At 40.3% G+C, this 17,407-nt stretch overlaps 1 protein-coding gene across 3 annotated transcripts in view; it reads right to left on the bottom strand.

Moving 5' to 3' along the window:
- Positions 1-16,362, bottom strand: part of osbpl8 (oxysterol binding protein like 8) — a 98,984-nt gene extending 82,622 nt beyond the window's left edge. For 2 of the 3 annotated variants that reach the window (XM_022749282.1, XM_022749284.1), the window contains exon 1: positions 16,082-16,362. The gene's annotated coding sequence lies outside the window, so the exon portion shown is untranslated. Of the gene's footprint in view, positions 1-1,410; positions 1,435-16,081 lie in introns of those variants that run through there. The other variant, XM_022749283.1, reaches the window with a different exon arrangement.
- Positions 16,363-17,407: the final 1,045 nt, after the last annotated feature.

The raw sequence follows: 17,407 nt of genomic DNA, 5'->3' as shown, positions 1-17,407 counted from the left end.
AGGAGGCTGGACTTGTGTGTTACAGAACAAGTCTCCTGATCATTCAGACAGCTAACAGGAGATGTCTTAAGCACTGAGATGATGGTGGTTGACTTGCCTTGACACATGAATGTTCGGGCCAGAGAGATGCTGAGGATGTGTGAGAACAGGCTTGGATGGCATAACCTGGGATTTCTCAGTTCCTGCTGCTTTGTGAGGGTTAGCCCTGGAGATGGTCTTCCTTACACTGTCTGCAGTCACAGAACATGGTCATCTGCACATTATCTAACTTCTCAAATCAGCACATCTGGAGGGAAGCCACCACTGTCACAAGTCTATGGTTTAGCTTTGCAGTCTGTGATAGCCAGGATGCCCTTCCACAAATGCTGTGTCTGTGTTGTCAGCAAAGCAGCTGTTGATTCTCTGTAGATAATTCTGTTCCCTCTCAGATGTCATGTGACAGGTCTGTTCTTGCTGCTTTGAGGGCCGCCTTCTGGTTTACCTTTGACATAATAGCTTTAGTGACAGTGACATCAGTGCACTTAGACTAGATGTCATTTTCTGTAAAGCCAAATCAAACTGATCAACTGGTCAAAGTGTTTTCAGAAACGCTCTCTATGAAATAAAACCAAGACAAAGAGAAGGTGAACAGGTGAAACTAAAGTTGCCTGCTCCGATGTAATCTTCTGTCCGTCACTGTTTGGTGCTGTGCTCAGTGGGACACATCTTTAAACAGAATTAATCCATGTAGGTCAGGGAGCGAGGAATATTAATCAAGCATGTGAGCAGACGAAGAGGATTGCCTTGCTAGACCACAGAGAATCCAGCACTGTTTCGCCAGAATAAGAATCACTTTTCACCCTCTGACAAGGATAGAAATATCTAAATGCCAGTGGAAATGTACAGAAACCTGATACTCAACATGTAGGAGCACAGAGACTCAAAGGATCACTTTCACTGTAAGGAGACAATGCTGGAGAGAACAGTTACATATTCTGTGGTTTAGAGAAATGATAGAGACTTGCAGATCTTTGCACAATTATATCTCATCCCTCTGTAGATCCTGTTTTCATAAATACAAGATGCCCTTACATAACATATTTCTATCCCCGACACATTAAAGCAGCTGGGAGCACCAGCAAGGTCTGGCTGGAGACGATGCACACACCCGTCTAATAAACCAGGTCGACTCATTCAGGAACATTGAGTTAGGCCAATTCTCACTTCCTAAATCTCACATTTCCTAGTTCCTGATTAGGTTTTGTCGGACACACACCCTCCTCTGAGAGAGAAAATACTTATATAAACACTTGCAACTGTCCTAAGACAAAAGACAAAAGTTTGGCCTGAATGTTAGCTGCAGCTGCAAAGGTGCACAGACAATACTGGCTACACTAACAGGGTTTTGTTGACAATAAGAGCAATACATACAATCCCACAAGAGGTGTGTTCAAGTTGTTGTTTCTAGTTCACTTCAGTGTTGTCATCCTCAAAAATAACTGTTACAGCATCATCTGCTGCCACACATCCTGCCGCAATTTGATCATGTGTTAGAAATGCACTGTCATACCTATCATCTCACACATACTTCCACCTTGCCACAACAGGACATGCATGACTACTGCTCAACGAGAGATAAGACCCATCATATAAATAAACCAGATTCAGAACATATATATAACGAGTTCATTAATTAAGCAAAATTCCTGCATGACACAGACTCTATTCTTTCTAATAACGCCCTTTTATGTGGGAGAAAGGAATGTGGAGCACCGCCACCTTGCAAAATTAAAACTGTATTACACTTTCAAATGCCACAAGGTGAGTCAGTGCTCACTGACATCCATTTATCGGATCCATCAGGACGACATGTGGATGAGAATGTTGATGAGGAGAAGACTGAGAAGGTTTGAACTCCTGTGGTGTCAAGGAGACTGTGGGGAACTAAGAGCAGTGAATCCCCCTTGATGGAGAAACGCTGCAGCTGCTTGGCTTTCTAACGGACGGCACAAAACCATCACTGCCACCGAGACAGAGAGGAGAAATCACAGAGACAACAAAGCCACAGCTCCACTACAGAGCTGTATGCTGAAAATGTGTATGACGCACACAGCCTACGTTAAATAATATGTGTCTGTGTGTGTGTTTGTGTGATGGCTCTTGCATAACAGAGAAGGGAGAAAAGACGCGAGACTGAGATGCTGACACATCCAGTCTACAGGTGAAATCGCTCATATTTTGCATTTTAAAGAATTTGCAGACATCGCAAGGAAGAGTGCAAAGTTCAAGTTATAGTGGAAGGCAATATTCATGTGACCTGAGAAAGACCTTATGAGAAAACGGCACGTGGGAAAAAACAGAGCTGGAACACACACTCAAATACGTTATCTCTCCATGAGCAGTGCTGTCAGCAGCACCTTCTCATCTCAGGCTGGGACTACGACAGCAATCAGACACATTCTGAGCAGCTAGCTGGGCATCAGGACGCATAACCAGGATGCTGTGTGATGTGACCTCAATTTATTAGCATCTGTTACCCTAACGGAGCATCCCTCCACACATACACATCATGAAAACGTGAGAAAGAAGTCACTGGAGTGACATTATTACACACAGGATCATAAACACACTACATTCACAAACACATAGAAGCGTGGAGGGAGCCGGGCCAGACGCAGCATGCACGTGTGGAACAGATCGAGGGGAGTGAATGAAGGACCTACCTCATGCAGCCCAGGCAGGCGAAAGCACCATTACATTCACAACACAGCCTCTGAGAGAGGAAAAGAGAGAGAGAAGGAGGGAGAGAGACATAGGGATGACATCACCATATTTTTCTCCCTCCTCCTCCTCCTCTGAAATGTAGGCTAGTGCTGCAGGGCTGCCGGTGTCAGCAACAGAGCAGCAGTGAGAGCTCGCTCTGTGTTCAACAACAGACGAGTATGCTCTCTATAGAAGCCAACTCAATGGTGATGTGTCTATACCCACAACAGAGCCAAACACACACACACAAAGAGCATTTTAAACATCTGAAACAACTGAGGGACTGAAGTCACTCCTCTGATGTAATCATACATATATAAGTGCAGTTGAACCTGAATAGAAGACTGATAAACCTCTGACAGATGAACATGCATTACCAGCAGGCAGCTATTGCTTTAACATCAGCTTTTACTGCAGTGTTTTGTAGTGGAAGCACCTCACCTAACCTGAAATAAAGAGCACCTACATCAAAAGAAACTGCATTTTTTATTTTAGGCTCACTGGCATCAGGGGGGAAAAAAATGGCACTACATCACACAGCAAAAGCCATTGCGATTGTTTAAACCATCATCTAGTAAAGAGATGAGATGTGTCAGGATCTGTCTGATTCAGCCGGTTACATCACGAACCTCAAACCTTCCTACTCGGATAAGACAGCAACATGTGAACTGATAGTGAGGTTACCAAGGGGAGCAGTCAACACAAGGCAAGTAATTCTAGGGTTTAGAGCTAATGCTACTTCCACCCAGCCACAGCTCCCGACAGTTACTGAAGGCATGTGCTGCTTTATTTAAAAAGGAACATGCACCCCGACAGTGTTATTGAAAATATCAAATCCAGATGAAGGCCACTGACCCAGGAACTGTGGTAAACAATAATATTAAGAATTCATCCTCCTTAGAGACACGTTTAACTCTTAGCCAAATATCACTGCCTGTGTGAACTGTTCATTTTGAATGGTTTTTTCAATGTTTGAAATAAAAGTCAACTGCAATCTGCTAACAAATTTTCTTACAGGATATCTTGCACAGAAACTATTTTTCCTTTAGCAGGGAATCAAGCCTTTGACCTGCCTGGAAGCCACAATAACAACTAAGCAAGACTGATATGCTACAATGGGAAACACTGCCCTTGGCAGATTGCAGTGCATCGTAATCGGCAAAAATGTGCTGCCACTGCAAGGCTTTGATTTTCTCTATCTTTTAAATTGCTTTTCCAAGGATACTCAAAAGTAAATTCTTCGGAGTTTAAGTTTGTAAGTGTTTCCCATATGTAGATTTATTTGTGGCGTCCCCACACAACATTGACAATGACCACCACCAATAAAGATTTGTTTTTTCTTTACTATTTTCTTATATTCTTATTTTACTGTAGAGCTGAGTGCAGCGCATTCAGTTGCTCAGCACATAGTTGCTCCTCTCTGTCTCTCTCTCTCTTACAAACACATTGACAACAGACCTGTCTGTCATAGTTGGACTGGCCATCAGGAACACTGGGAGAAATACCGCCACATTGTTGACCCATGAAAATAATCCATAAAATTTTTACCATCCCTATCTATCTCATTACAGCCCTCTCTATGTGTCTGTCATTCAGGGTGCACAATGTGCTGCAGTGTTTTAATACAGCTGAATTCCCAACAAAGCTGTTCTCATTTATATGTTTTTTCTATTCCTGTTGTCAGATAACATAAGTTTGAAATAGTGACTGAAATGCTGCAAATTACAACTACATGTTACTAACAGTCACTTGCAAGCCATTTCCAAGATGCTGTTCTGCACTGAAACCCCGACCTTGCGCTCACGTCTTTTACTGAAAGTAACTACAGTTTGTCCAGAAAGTCACTAGGTTTTTTGCTAGGTGTCTGCAAAGTCAGTAAATCTAGCAAAAAGGGTGCTAAATTGACAACACAGACTGTAAACACCCCCCTTATCATGTAATAGAAACTATTTGTGCCAACTCATTTTGTAAGGCCAATGGGTAAACTGTAACACTCAGCCAGCCAATCAATGGTGTAACTTCATCACTCTGTCACGGACATTTGTGCTTCTAGGGTTTGCCTCACTGTTGCAGTTCAGCCAAAGAAAAAGAAAAAGCTCCTGATTACTCCAGAACTTGCCTAACAATCCAATCCAATTTGCCACATTGTAAACAAATATAGGCTAGAACACTGACACTCTAAGTCAACTTCAACTTTAGGAGTTTGTCCTGACTTTGTTTGGATAGACAGAGACAGGAAAGAGTGGAGAATGGTTATGGGATAGGGCTACATCTAACAATTAATCAATAAAATGTTTTGGTTTTTTTTTAACTAGACTGTAAAATTTCCAAAATGATGGAAATGATACCCACCATAAGTCACCCGGGCCCACCGTGATATCTTCAAATTTACTGGTTAAGTGGATTTGGGTCCACTGGGCCAGCAGAAAGCTTCTCATCCTAAACTCACAGGTAATACTATTTTGTGTCTCATCACATCAAAATGAATCCTCCTCATCTTGTTCCTTGTGTCCTATTTCTACACCTACCTTCCATATTATTGTGTTGCTGCACAGCAGGAGTATAATCATGCTTTGACCCTGTCCCAGCAGTTGCTTGTAATACTGTGAGACAGCACTCAAAACTTATTCTTTTGTGGCACTAAGTGCAACTAAGTGTGATGGAAAAGAGGAAACACATTTCTGTATTTGTTTTATGTTTTATCATAAAAAATATGAGCTGTCTTTTCCTCAAGCTGTCCATTCGCTTCGACTAACAGATGTCTCTGCAATTGTGTTGTGTGGTGTTGTGGTGTGTATGTCCTGGTCCAGCTGCAGGGGAAACATGCCGCTGTCAAAAGCGCCCAGCTGTGAGTGTCCTCCTGAGGCAAGAACAGGCAGGTCAGAGCTGAGGTTGGTGTGTCAAAAAGGCTGGGAAAGGATTCGACACAACACACTTACACAATATATAAGTGCGCACACACACCATATCACAGCAATGCATAGCCATGGGCGTTTGGATAAGGACAACGTTTAATAAAACATGGAGTCAGTGAGCCCAGCAGGTAAGCTGGTCAAATGACAGCACATGACATTTGAAATATGGAGGATGATTTTATCTGAAGCACCTTACAGCATTCTCTGTGAATCATGTATTCTTAGCAAAGGCAGCCCTTCATCCTTCCTGAACGTTGCTACCCAGTGGAAGATGTTTTATGATTTTTCAATGAATTGCCATAATTAAGTCTGAGCACCTCCATGAACCTAAAACCTTCACTGGTTCGTGAGTTGTTCCCCTTAAGAAGTAAACAGTCTGGTTTCCACAACAGTCTGACAACAAGAAAAACAGATCTATTAGAAAAATCCATTCCGCTGTAATATATTGCAAAATTCCTGGAACATAAAGCGTTTCTAGAAAATCTATCAAATGTTCTATTTGATATTAACTCCTTAATAATCAAAAACATCTACTGACCAGTGGCAAAGAAAAAAAACTGTTCTATCTCTCTCTCTTCCTATATCTCTCCATGGAGAGATGAATCGCACTAAACTGAATTACACAGTTGTATCAAGCTTGAAGCCAGTAGCAGACACGCTGTAGAAAAGAGTGTAACAACTTGGCCAATCTAAGATAACAGATGATCATGATCATAAAGACCCCAATTTCTTGAAATAAATGCACTTCAGTTGTGAAAATTGATGATTTAATAAGGGATTATATTTAGTAAATAAAATAACCAGAATATACGTATGTGGTATAGATTAATGAAATTGTTGTAACTTGATTACTGAATCTGCTTGTAAGATTAGTGGCTGCCAAAAACCATTTGTCCACCAGCACTCTGTGTAAGAATTCAAACTGTCATTCTCAAATGCTCAAGGATATTTCTGAAACCAAGCTAGCATCATAATAGCCTGATCACACCAACATTCAAAACTGCAACTTTGTTTGGGTTTGTTTAAACTTCGGTGAACTTTGACCTTCAAATCTACAATGTTGCCAACAGCAAGCCATCTTGACTGAGCTGACCTCTGAGAGGACAGAGAAGCATAGGCATAGTTTAAAGGTTGTTGTAGCATTTTAGCCGTGTCATCATCCACTTTTCTTCAACCTCCTCAGTCATTAACTGCTCCAGTAATGGTCTGCAAGCAGTTACCAGCCAGGACTTAATGGTACAATGTCTTTTGAGTAAATGTTACTAATTTATTGCCTGACTGAGCTATGCTAATGAGCTAATGAATTTGCTAACTGACCATTAGCAAGTGTATTTTCTCTCTTCAGCAACTATTTATTGAACAAAATGGTTTAAAATGGTGAACAAATGGAGAAACCAGCAGAGCTACAAAGATAAGTTAATTAATTAATTAGCTGATCAATAGGAAATTAATCAGCACCTATTTTGACAATCAATTACTTGTTTGTTCGGAAGAAATTGTCCTCAAAAGGTTCCAGATTCTTAAATGTGTGTATTTTCTGGTTATCTTAATGTTGGTTTTGGGCTGTTGGTCGGACAAAACCAGATTTCGCAGAAATCACCTAAGGCTTATGAAATAATCAACTGATTAATCAGTAATTAAGTTTTTTTGGCCTAGAAAGCTTCAATCCCTCCTCTGGCTAAGCAGTAAATTCAACCCAAACCATCTCCCCCAGCACTTCCCAAGATCTGACTAAATGTTGAACTGCAAATGAGCTTTTGAATGAGAGGCCAGGGGAGCTCATCTGACCTTGAACAAGTCATGGCCATGTGATGAGATTACACCACTGCAATGAAAAGTCATCTTTAAGGGGATTAATGAGAATTAAGACAAGTTTAGAAAAATAAAAATGTGTAGTGTGGGCTTAATTTTGCTGTGAGTGTGGCATAACACTTACTACAATTTCTCCTCTGCTGTGAAACAGAGAGAAGGGGGCGGCTAAAGGCTTAATTCTGCAACAATACCTCAAAGTTAAGCATCTTTTTGTTGAAGGAGGAGGCCTGTCACTAACTGCAATTATCAGACCAAATCTTTGCCCAGAGAGTCAGTCAAGCCTGCTCAACCTGAACAGAAGGAGGAGAGATGGGCCCACAAAGATAACTTATCTACACAGTGATAAGGCTTAGGGAATTTTGAGAGAACACTTCATTGTTGATAAGCACAACAGCACAAAACAGAAATAAGAGAGATAAAAGTCAAACACATCTCAAAAGAACAGTTTTTTTTGATTCATGTTCAGCCGAGAGATCCAGGAAAGGGCTTGATGGACATAAAGATGCAAAAACTTTCTGTACATTTTTATCATCTTAAAGGTTTCTTTTGATTTGCAATTGCAGCATTTCACAGCAAACATTATTATCAGACTTGCATTATGACACAGCAGCTAAAATAAATACCTGACAAAAGCTAAAAGTTGGCAGTTTTGCTGACAACAATACTGAGTGCTGATGTTCTGTATGAGCTCAGCAAAACAAAGCATCACTATCTAACTATATCAAACAGGCTCATCAAAGGAAATGAACTGTGAATCCCTCAAAGAGGTGCAGCTGTGCACAGGACTCTGGACTTTGACAGTGAATTAGGACACTAGAAAGCACAGCAAGGATGTAGGCGTGGGCAGTCTGATGATGTTGTATCATGGACATCTTACTTTGGTATATGATCTACTTTTCAGACAAGTCGTACAGATTGCGTCATTAAAAGATGATATATTTAGATATTTAATTTTAAAGTTCAATCATTGCTAACCAGCCCACTGTGACTGTTAAACAGCTAGCCAGCTAACTGAAGCTGGAGACAGCAGTCCTAGTTCGCGCCACATGTACCAGTTCTCCACGAGAGCAGAACAACAACCACCGTCACCAACTGCGGTCAAGACGGTGGAGTTACAGTCTGTCTGCGGGACAAGAGACCTGCTGCAGGCAGGACAACCTGAGGCAGGACAAGCCGGGGCAGTAACTGAACTCCCCTACATGGATGTGTATCTGTGCATGTGATGTCAAAATGTTATATTACTGCTATGCCCCCAAAAGAGCAGGCACTACTACCACCATCTTCCTCTGATTCACCACCTCTATTCTTATTAACAGGTGATTGTGATAAATTGGTAAAATCGTCCTGATTTTTGCTGTTGTCAATTTAAAAATACATTTTTCAAACATGCTAAGTTGTAAGAGCTGCTTAATAGCTGAATCCTGTTTTAAAATAGTGATAGAGAGAGAAGGCAAGCTGTGAATAAAACAGCAATATAACTCCATACTGGGAACGTAACTAAAACATCAAAAAGCACTGGGCACAAGCAATTTGTCCACAAACTAAAATAGCTGCATTTCTGATCAAACATCCCTTTGCGATAATTTCTCTTTGTGTTTATGACATGTATATACTCTTTGTTCCAGCAGGAACATATTTACAGCCACTATAAATAAAAAAAACCTTCAAAAACCATTGCCTGGGGCACAAAGGTAGAGTAATACAGCAACACAAAAGGCATAGTCCAGTGCCTTTGTTCCCAACTGTGTTCAAAAAACATTGTTTCGTTAATCCTTTCAGAAAGCCGCACCAGTGGATTGTAGTCATTCAACTTCAATGTCTCACGTAAAAATACAGTCCACTGGTAAAATGGTCATTTGCACCACCTGTCAAGTGTTTTATCCAAATTAGTGTTTGTTTTTACCTCTTGTAGATCTTCTGTGGCACACCTATAATTGTCACCCACAGTATAATTGTAGGTGTGGTCAGTGGCTATAATTAGCTACATTCCCACATCATGGTGCTGAGCCAAGCTAGTTTTTCAGTCTGGCATTCATCACTTATCTCATGAGTTCAGACACAATGGTTTTTTGGGGTGGAAGCAATGTCTTCTGGGAGTGTGGAAGCTGAAAATGACTGTTATGCAGCAAAGCAAGATTCCTCTGTGATGGTAAGGCCAGGATGTCCTGTCATCAATAATAATCATTAAACCAACGGGCAAAGGAACAGACACTTATTATTATGCTATTTGTCAAGGTCTGTCACAAGAGTTGAAGGTAGATGGAGATATGTCTCTCAACACCTAACCAATAATTCATTAAATAATTAATGAATTTCTTAAAAAACACATGGGCCTTCAATGTTAACTGATGATTAAAAGTATCACCCTACAAATATCTCCCTATCCCCACATTTGTGACGTCATTTTGAGCCAGAGACAGCGCATTAGTGATCGGGTGGTGTAGTCGTGGTATCATGCCCCTCCCTATACACCAACCTGAGCCAAACACAAGTCAATCACAGCTGTCAATCATGATGAAACACCCCTTTCTTATAGCAAAAGATAACTAATTAAAATCAATATAAGAAAAATTAAGACATGAACATAGATCAGGATGATGAGAACTACCTAAAATGACAGAAACCATCTTTAGGAAAAATTTATTTGACATGTACCTGGATTTCTTAGTTTGGGCCATGTACCACCCGCTAACATGTAGGGGGCGAGGTTCACTATCTATAGTGCAGCCAGCTACCAGGGTGCAATCAAGATGTTTTGGTTTCACTTTCGGGGAGCTCGCAATTCGTCCATCTTTATATACAGTCATTGCACCAAACGAACAAGTGTGAGATTGCACAGAGCAAAGTCCAGTTCCATGGATATTGCAGCACACTGCCTTAATTTTCCACAAGGTTTTACGGCCAAAGTCAAACTAACTTTTGTGGCACTGACAGAAAGTGGAAGTTATGACAGCATTCATTTTGCTGTTGCCTGATGAAAGGTGAATGGACAAGGATGAATTTTGTGTCTCTCTGAATTCTCAGAGTTATGGAACTCTACTCACCACTGCCACCAGGACTTGAGGGTTTCCCGCAGTGTTTAATTATGGAGGCAGCCCACCTGCGTAGCTGAGAAACCAGCAGATCTGTCTGTGGTGCAGGAAGAAGCAGCAGCTCAGGTGGGTTGTAATAAGGATCCCCTACCTCTGAAGCGATGCTCTTGTGGCCTGATGCGGGTGGACACTGAAGTTAATAGGCTCAGACACTCATACAGGGCCTGACACGCCCACGCTGCTTTATCACATAAGCAAATATTTCTGCTCTATCTGCCGACACGAGAAACCATGCTTAACTAAACCCTGTCATCGCCGGAGACAGGTGCAAATTAAAGTCATGTTTGTTCAGTTTTGTTTGATGTATGAGCCAACAGCAGCCGAGCTCCCCGGAATAATGAAGGCTGAGACAATGAAATGAAAGTTACACAGTAATATGGTGGAATAAAAACAGCTGTTTTCATTGGTAAGCCTCAGCCAACCCTCTCATAATGGTAACAAAGGCGGCTATACTACATGCTAAGGCAAAGTGGGCCAGAATTTAACCTGATTTGTGTGCGCCTGCTGCATAAATCTCCACTGACAAGAAGTGAGTCAACTATCTCACTTCAAGCACATCTGGCATTTGTCGGAGCAAATGCATCCAATCAGGCAAACCACAGCCAGTGGCCTGAGCGTCCCAGCTGGGAAGATTAGCCTGCACTGATGCACCGGCCTTGGCATTTCAATAACTTCATGAGCAGCACAGTATTTGTTATGGCTCCTAATAGTGTTTCAGTCTGGAGGCAGAGAGAGAAACAAGGCTGCTGAGGGACCTGTGACTTGCTGACAGGTGAATATTTGTTCAGTGAGGGACTCAAGTTGCTGGAGCTGTTTTATTGTTTCATAATGTGGCTGCCGTGAAGCTCTTTCAGGCCGGTAACTGTGATTAAGAACTATAAATACATATTTTATTTCACGAGACTCTAAGCTTTTCCCTCTACTGTTAATGCTTGAGAAACACTAACTGTGCTCTGTGTATGTAATAATGAATATCAGCAGTCTTTAACCATTTCACAGTTTAAATTTTCTTAGTCGACTAGTTTTTGTGTTGTTTTTTTTTTTTTTTTTTAAACGTTTTTAACGTTGACATCACTGGCCCTGCTGTTTGCACTACTCCTTCTGGGTTCTGGTGTTTTCTCAGAGCAGGTAGAATTTCGGACGATACGTTTAACGTTTTAGCCATCAGTCCATGTTTGCATGTCTTCAAGTCTGTATATAGTGAGAGATGCTGCAACAGCGGAGGAGGCTAACAGCCAAGTGTGTTGTCCAGGGCGGAAGTCGCTCTGTCTGATGCAGCGTCAGTCATCCCGGTGCAAACATTGGCTGAACATTATTAGACATGGCTGTAAATGTGGGCGGACATGTCCCTCATTGTAAGTGTAAATTATGTGCAATATCCGCAATCCCACACTGAAATTCAAGCCCTGATTAATTTCATTATTTAAATATATATATATTTTAAGGGGCTTCAAAAAATGATTCGAGTTCCAGGGCGGCTAAATAATGTTATAAATAACATTGCTAACACTGTACTACATTACAGAGAAATACTTAACCGTAATAAGCAGCCTTTAAAATATAAAGTTTACAAGCACATGCATGAAGCGAGCCGCCTCACTCCAGCAAAAGCGGTAATGATTCTGAATGTGACACAACAACCATATACTAGATATACCAAATAGCACCAAAAACATCACAATATAGAGAGAAATGCACATCATGCACAAAGCACAAAGGTGCAGTAAGAAAGGTAACTTAGTTTCCCCCAGTTCCCATGTACACTTGGATAAGCCTAATACTGCATATTTATCAAAGCTATCTCACATTAGAGCGAGTGGCCATGCTAGAGGCCAAACATTAGTCTACTAACATGTTTAAAATGAGATAGGTTTGAGGTGGACAAATGATAGGTGAATGATTGCCTGAAGAGATTGCATGTCACCTTCTTGGGGTCATTCTTTACCCTCACAAAATGACCTCACACTTTGGATTTCCTCAATTTCCTGTCGTGACTGAGAGTAGCCACTTCCTGTGGAGTTTGATTTTTGTTTTTCCTGTTACCAACTGACCACTCAAAACCTGGCAGACTCTTCTCATCGACTAACATTTGGTTAACTATTAGGGGGCAGCTCTATATTTGTGTATAAAACAGGTAGAAATGCATCACCATGGTAGGCTACTGCTGATCAAACTAATTTACCACTAGAAAACACCGCTCCTAGATCAAAATGCAGACTTTACCCAGACAGAATAATGTAAAAAACATAAAGTTCCCTCCAGCAGCCTTTGGGAAGTATTTCTCAATACAAAACAGAATTCATAATTTAACAAACCAAGTGAGTAGTACATACATATATATGTAGTAGAATATAGTAGAGATACAGGCTTCATAAAAGAACAGAATCAAACCTAGTGTTTGCAGTGTATGACCTTTTGCAAGGGTGGCACCGACATGTTGCTGTGAGTCACAATCATGTGCTCCTGACAGCAGATCTTTGTATAACTGAGTGATTCATTTTGACTGGAAAGCAACACTCCATTAGCAAAATTCCTTAACATCTAACATCAAAATACTTTAAAGATCTCTCTGTATCAGCTGAAATGCTCAATATAAATAAATAAATTAATAAATAAACGTTTCAATTTAACTGCATCCATAACAGCCTATTTTGCATTTAGTTAATATTCTGTGGGAAACTTAGGTAAACAATTGAGTACAATCTTCATGTAATAACAGGAACTGAAAGAATAAAAAGAAACATGGGATAGTGACAGTCAAAAATCTTTCTTCCATAACAGGAAAAAGAGATTTTAAGACAAACAATTGCTGGTGTTTACAAAAAGCTTTCATACTCAGCAAACCACTACTGGAAAAATAACAGTCTAAAAACAGTCAGTCAAATCTGCTCGCCACATTTTGTCTTATTCATTTTACCGACATCTGATTTCTAATGCGTGTGCAAACAGATAAAACAACAAAAGACAAATGAACAATACTGCAGAGTCACACCCTTCACACTCCCAATTTACCTCATGCATTGTAGGAAAGAATTACTTCTATGAAGCAGGAATATGCCACGTGCTCCAAATGATTTCTTGCATGTGTACAAAGAAACAGCCTCTCTCCCACAAGTTCGCCCTCTAGCACAGCACTTGGCATAATTAATCTGCTTCATTAACATAACTGTGCATCTCAAGGTAAATGTTGCACTAACGCCCCATTTTAAATGGCCATAGGATTCCATAAAGTTTTAAACAGGAAATATGTTGCCATGGACGAAGTGAGTTCAACTTTGGGTTTCAACTTCAACCCTGTTTTTTTTTGTTTTTTTGGAAAATGAAGTGAACTGAATTAATTATTTTAAGTTCCTGTTTGTTATGTACCATTGGTACTGACAACTATCACTGATCACTGACTGAGGAACTTCTTCTTTCTCTGATCTCTAATCAGATTAACAGAGGTTTATTTGCAGTGGTGTTCTCATGTCTGTGTGTTCAGGTTTGACTGAATCCTGACTCAGAATTTTGTCTGATGTGTGTTTCAGATGTTTTTGAATGTTGATATTTAATGACTTGTTAAATAATCTTATTCATCCGATTTATTTTGGAGATCAGTTTGAGTGTTTTGATACGATATGTGAATAAATGTAACCAGTAATATCAGACCTGAGGAGCTCTCAGCCCTTTTTATCTTGTCAAAGTAGCTCTCAGAGTAAAAAAGGTTGAAGACCCCTGATCTAGAATAACATATGTAGGATACATGCTGAGCAGAGACCACGTCATTACACCCTCCTGCAATTTTTAACTTCTGCAGTTAGGTTGGAAATCAATCAGGTTAGAACTGAAAAGATTATTGAATGAATCGATCATCTGAAACAAAAAACTAATCTTTCTCTATTTTGACAATCCAATAATTCTGAATTTCTCTGTTTCATATCACTGTAAATTTAGTATCTTTGTAAAGTCATTCTGAGGTCTGTGAAATCAGACTGAGCATATTTCAAAGTTCTCCCACAATTTATCAAAAAATTGATTATTTGAGAAAATAATTTGCAGATTAATTGACTCCTAAACCAGACTGACCTATGATATATTGTCCTCCCATCACTGTGCAAACACACCACACAAATATAATCCAGTTCTGTTTATCTTTGCATGTCAGCATTAATACATTTCTGACGCTCACAAATAGATTCTGAATTCAAATTCAAAACATTGTGTGTTTACCAGGGAGGTGCACAAGCAACAAGCTGTGGTTTCGAGAGAGGCTGAATGGAAACTGAATTTGACTGACAAATGAGTTGGTCGCTCTTGTGACCCTGGATTGCGCGACTCACCTCAACAAAAGTTTGGCATGGAAAGTCTGGGATTACCCTTCATTAATATGCAAATACAGGATGGAAAACATGGAAATCCAGTATGTGACTGGCAGAGAACCTAAGTTGGCTCAGGTACACAGAATAGAATATACTGATAGGTGTTCTCATCATTAACTCAAATCACCTGAGGTTCAGCAGAAATTTGAAGGCCAAAGAACAAGACTTGTACTTGGTGCTTCTGTGATAATTTCGTGCTTCTTATAACACCAGTGGAGGGGGTGGGGGTTTAGGAAAACTGATATTCAGAGCCTTTAAATGTATAATTAGCTTCCAACTATAAAACCTATTCAGTGGTCTATATAAACATACACAAACTGAGCAGAAGGTCGGAGGGAGAAAGCTTCATAAAATCACAGGAGGATGAGATGGCAGGCTGATATCAGATATCTGATAACAGACCAGGATCCACCGGATGCATCAGTTGTCTGACACAATTAGGAACAGGTCCTGATGCCGGTCAGTCTCCTGTTTCTGCTCCTGGGGTGAAAGTGGTAACAGAGCACCAGGGCTGAGGAGGCTGCAGATATGCAACACTGCAGCAGGATCATAGGCAGTAACATGTAGACCGCAAGGGAAGTCAGGGAGAAGCAATGTTTTTTCAGCACTGTCCACCGTCCTTGAAACACCAAAACCAAGCTGGTTCTATGTGCACATCCTCTTCCATTAATCATCCAGATACAATGTGGTTGAAAGAAATTTAAATTAAGCATGCTTCACCACTCACCACTTTGCTGCACGGCAACTCGCGTCCTGCCCGCACGGCTGCAAATAGGCTGACATTAAACACCTCAGAGTGAATATAGACTATTCCTCAAAACGGTCACACTACAGTGTGAGTTGGGACAGCCTGCAGAGACGTGAAGGGGAGCATATGGAGATGGAGAAGCTGCTAGACTTACGCCTCAGCTATCGCTAACCCTGGTTTATTACATAATAGTACGCACTGCTCGACTGCAGAGTCACGGCTGTCAACTCACCACACACACACACACACACACACACACACACACACACACACACATACACATACACACACACACACACACACACACACACACACACACACACAGCGAATTAGCAATTAAGCTAGCTGCGTTTAATCAACATTAGCAGCTGGTTCGTTTCGTGTTTTTCTTATTTTTGTATGCGTGGCACTCACCTTTGCTTCGTTGGGGGTCTGCCGGTGGGTTGTCTGACTGGCTCACGGAGGGAAAACACAGGCTGGAAATATTCAGCCAGTCCTGGGGGACGTTTGTCTGTCTGCTAACTGTTAGCTGGCGACGTTTTAATGTTTTCTACGAGGTAATCACTGCTTCAGCCTGTGATGGCTGGCGTCCTCCTCAGTCCAGCCGCGTCATGGAGGTCCAATGTTAAAGTTTGTACAGTGAAAAAATAACTTCACGATTAGTGCTATTTTTTCTACTGTGAATTTAGCACCGATATTCAGCCAACTTGTTAGCCACTAGCCCGCCTGCACGATTCTGTCATGGGTTTGAGTGAGCAACGGTCAACATCACAATGATACACAACATTTCCGGTGATAAATTTCAAACTAAAAGCCAAAATAAAGAAAAGAATTTAAAGGCAGGAACATTTTCTCATTTGTTTTCATTCAATAACTGGTAGTCTTATAGTCATGATATCTTTTAATTTAATGTTCTTCATTGTTATTTGATTTAATTAAAATTGTTCTAAGTGGACTGGTTGCCCTTTATCTTAATGCTCTTTAGTCTTAAAATCTTAAATTCATCAAATTAAAAGTATTAATAATTCAACTATACTTTTAATTTAAAAGTATAGTAAAATACATTTTACCACAGCCAACATATCCCTTTGTGTCAACAAGCCAAATTTGTTCACCTCTCTAAGTTAGACTCTAAATTTGCATCCATTAAAAACAAAATCATAAAACTTAAATATGAAATATAGCATTTATTTGTTTATTTAGTTCGTTTTGTGTCTGAAAAGAATAAGACCTGCATACATCACAGCTTGGTTTTTGTAATGTTGAACCATGTTCATGGAAATACACTTCTCTTATTATTATTTTTTATACACAAGCTTTTTTATTATTTTGTTGTCTTTGTATTGTGTATGATTATCTTCTATCTTGCTGCCTGAACACACTTTCTCCTGATTTTCCATATTTTTATTGATAATACTATGGCTGAGGGTAAATATTTACACTATTTTGTCACTGCTCATTAAATTGCTCTACTTTTCTTGGTTAAATTGCAATTCTTTTTGTGCTCAATATTATATGTAAGTAAAGCTAATATTCATATTTCAATTAGTCATAGTACAAATATTGGAAGCAGAAGTGATTTTATCTTCGGTGCAACTGTTCTGGTTCTGACTTTATTTTGAAGGCAAAACGCTCAATATCCTGTGTCTGATTTATGACGGGGTAACTTGATGCAACAACAGGAGACTTTCTCCCTTGTTCTGGTCGGTGATCGTTTGATTTGCCTGGCTGGACACAGGA

Source organism: Seriola dumerili, unplaced genomic scaffold, assembly GCF_002260705.1.
Source record: "Seriola dumerili isolate Sdu_G_001 unplaced genomic scaffold, Sdu_1.0 BDQW01000138.1, whole genome shotgun sequence".
Taxonomy (NCBI): Eukaryota; Metazoa; Chordata; class Actinopteri; order Carangiformes; family Carangidae; genus Seriola; species Seriola dumerili.
The sequence above is the reverse complement of the archived record's forward strand: the minus strand, read 5'-3'. Positions and strand labels throughout refer to the sequence as shown.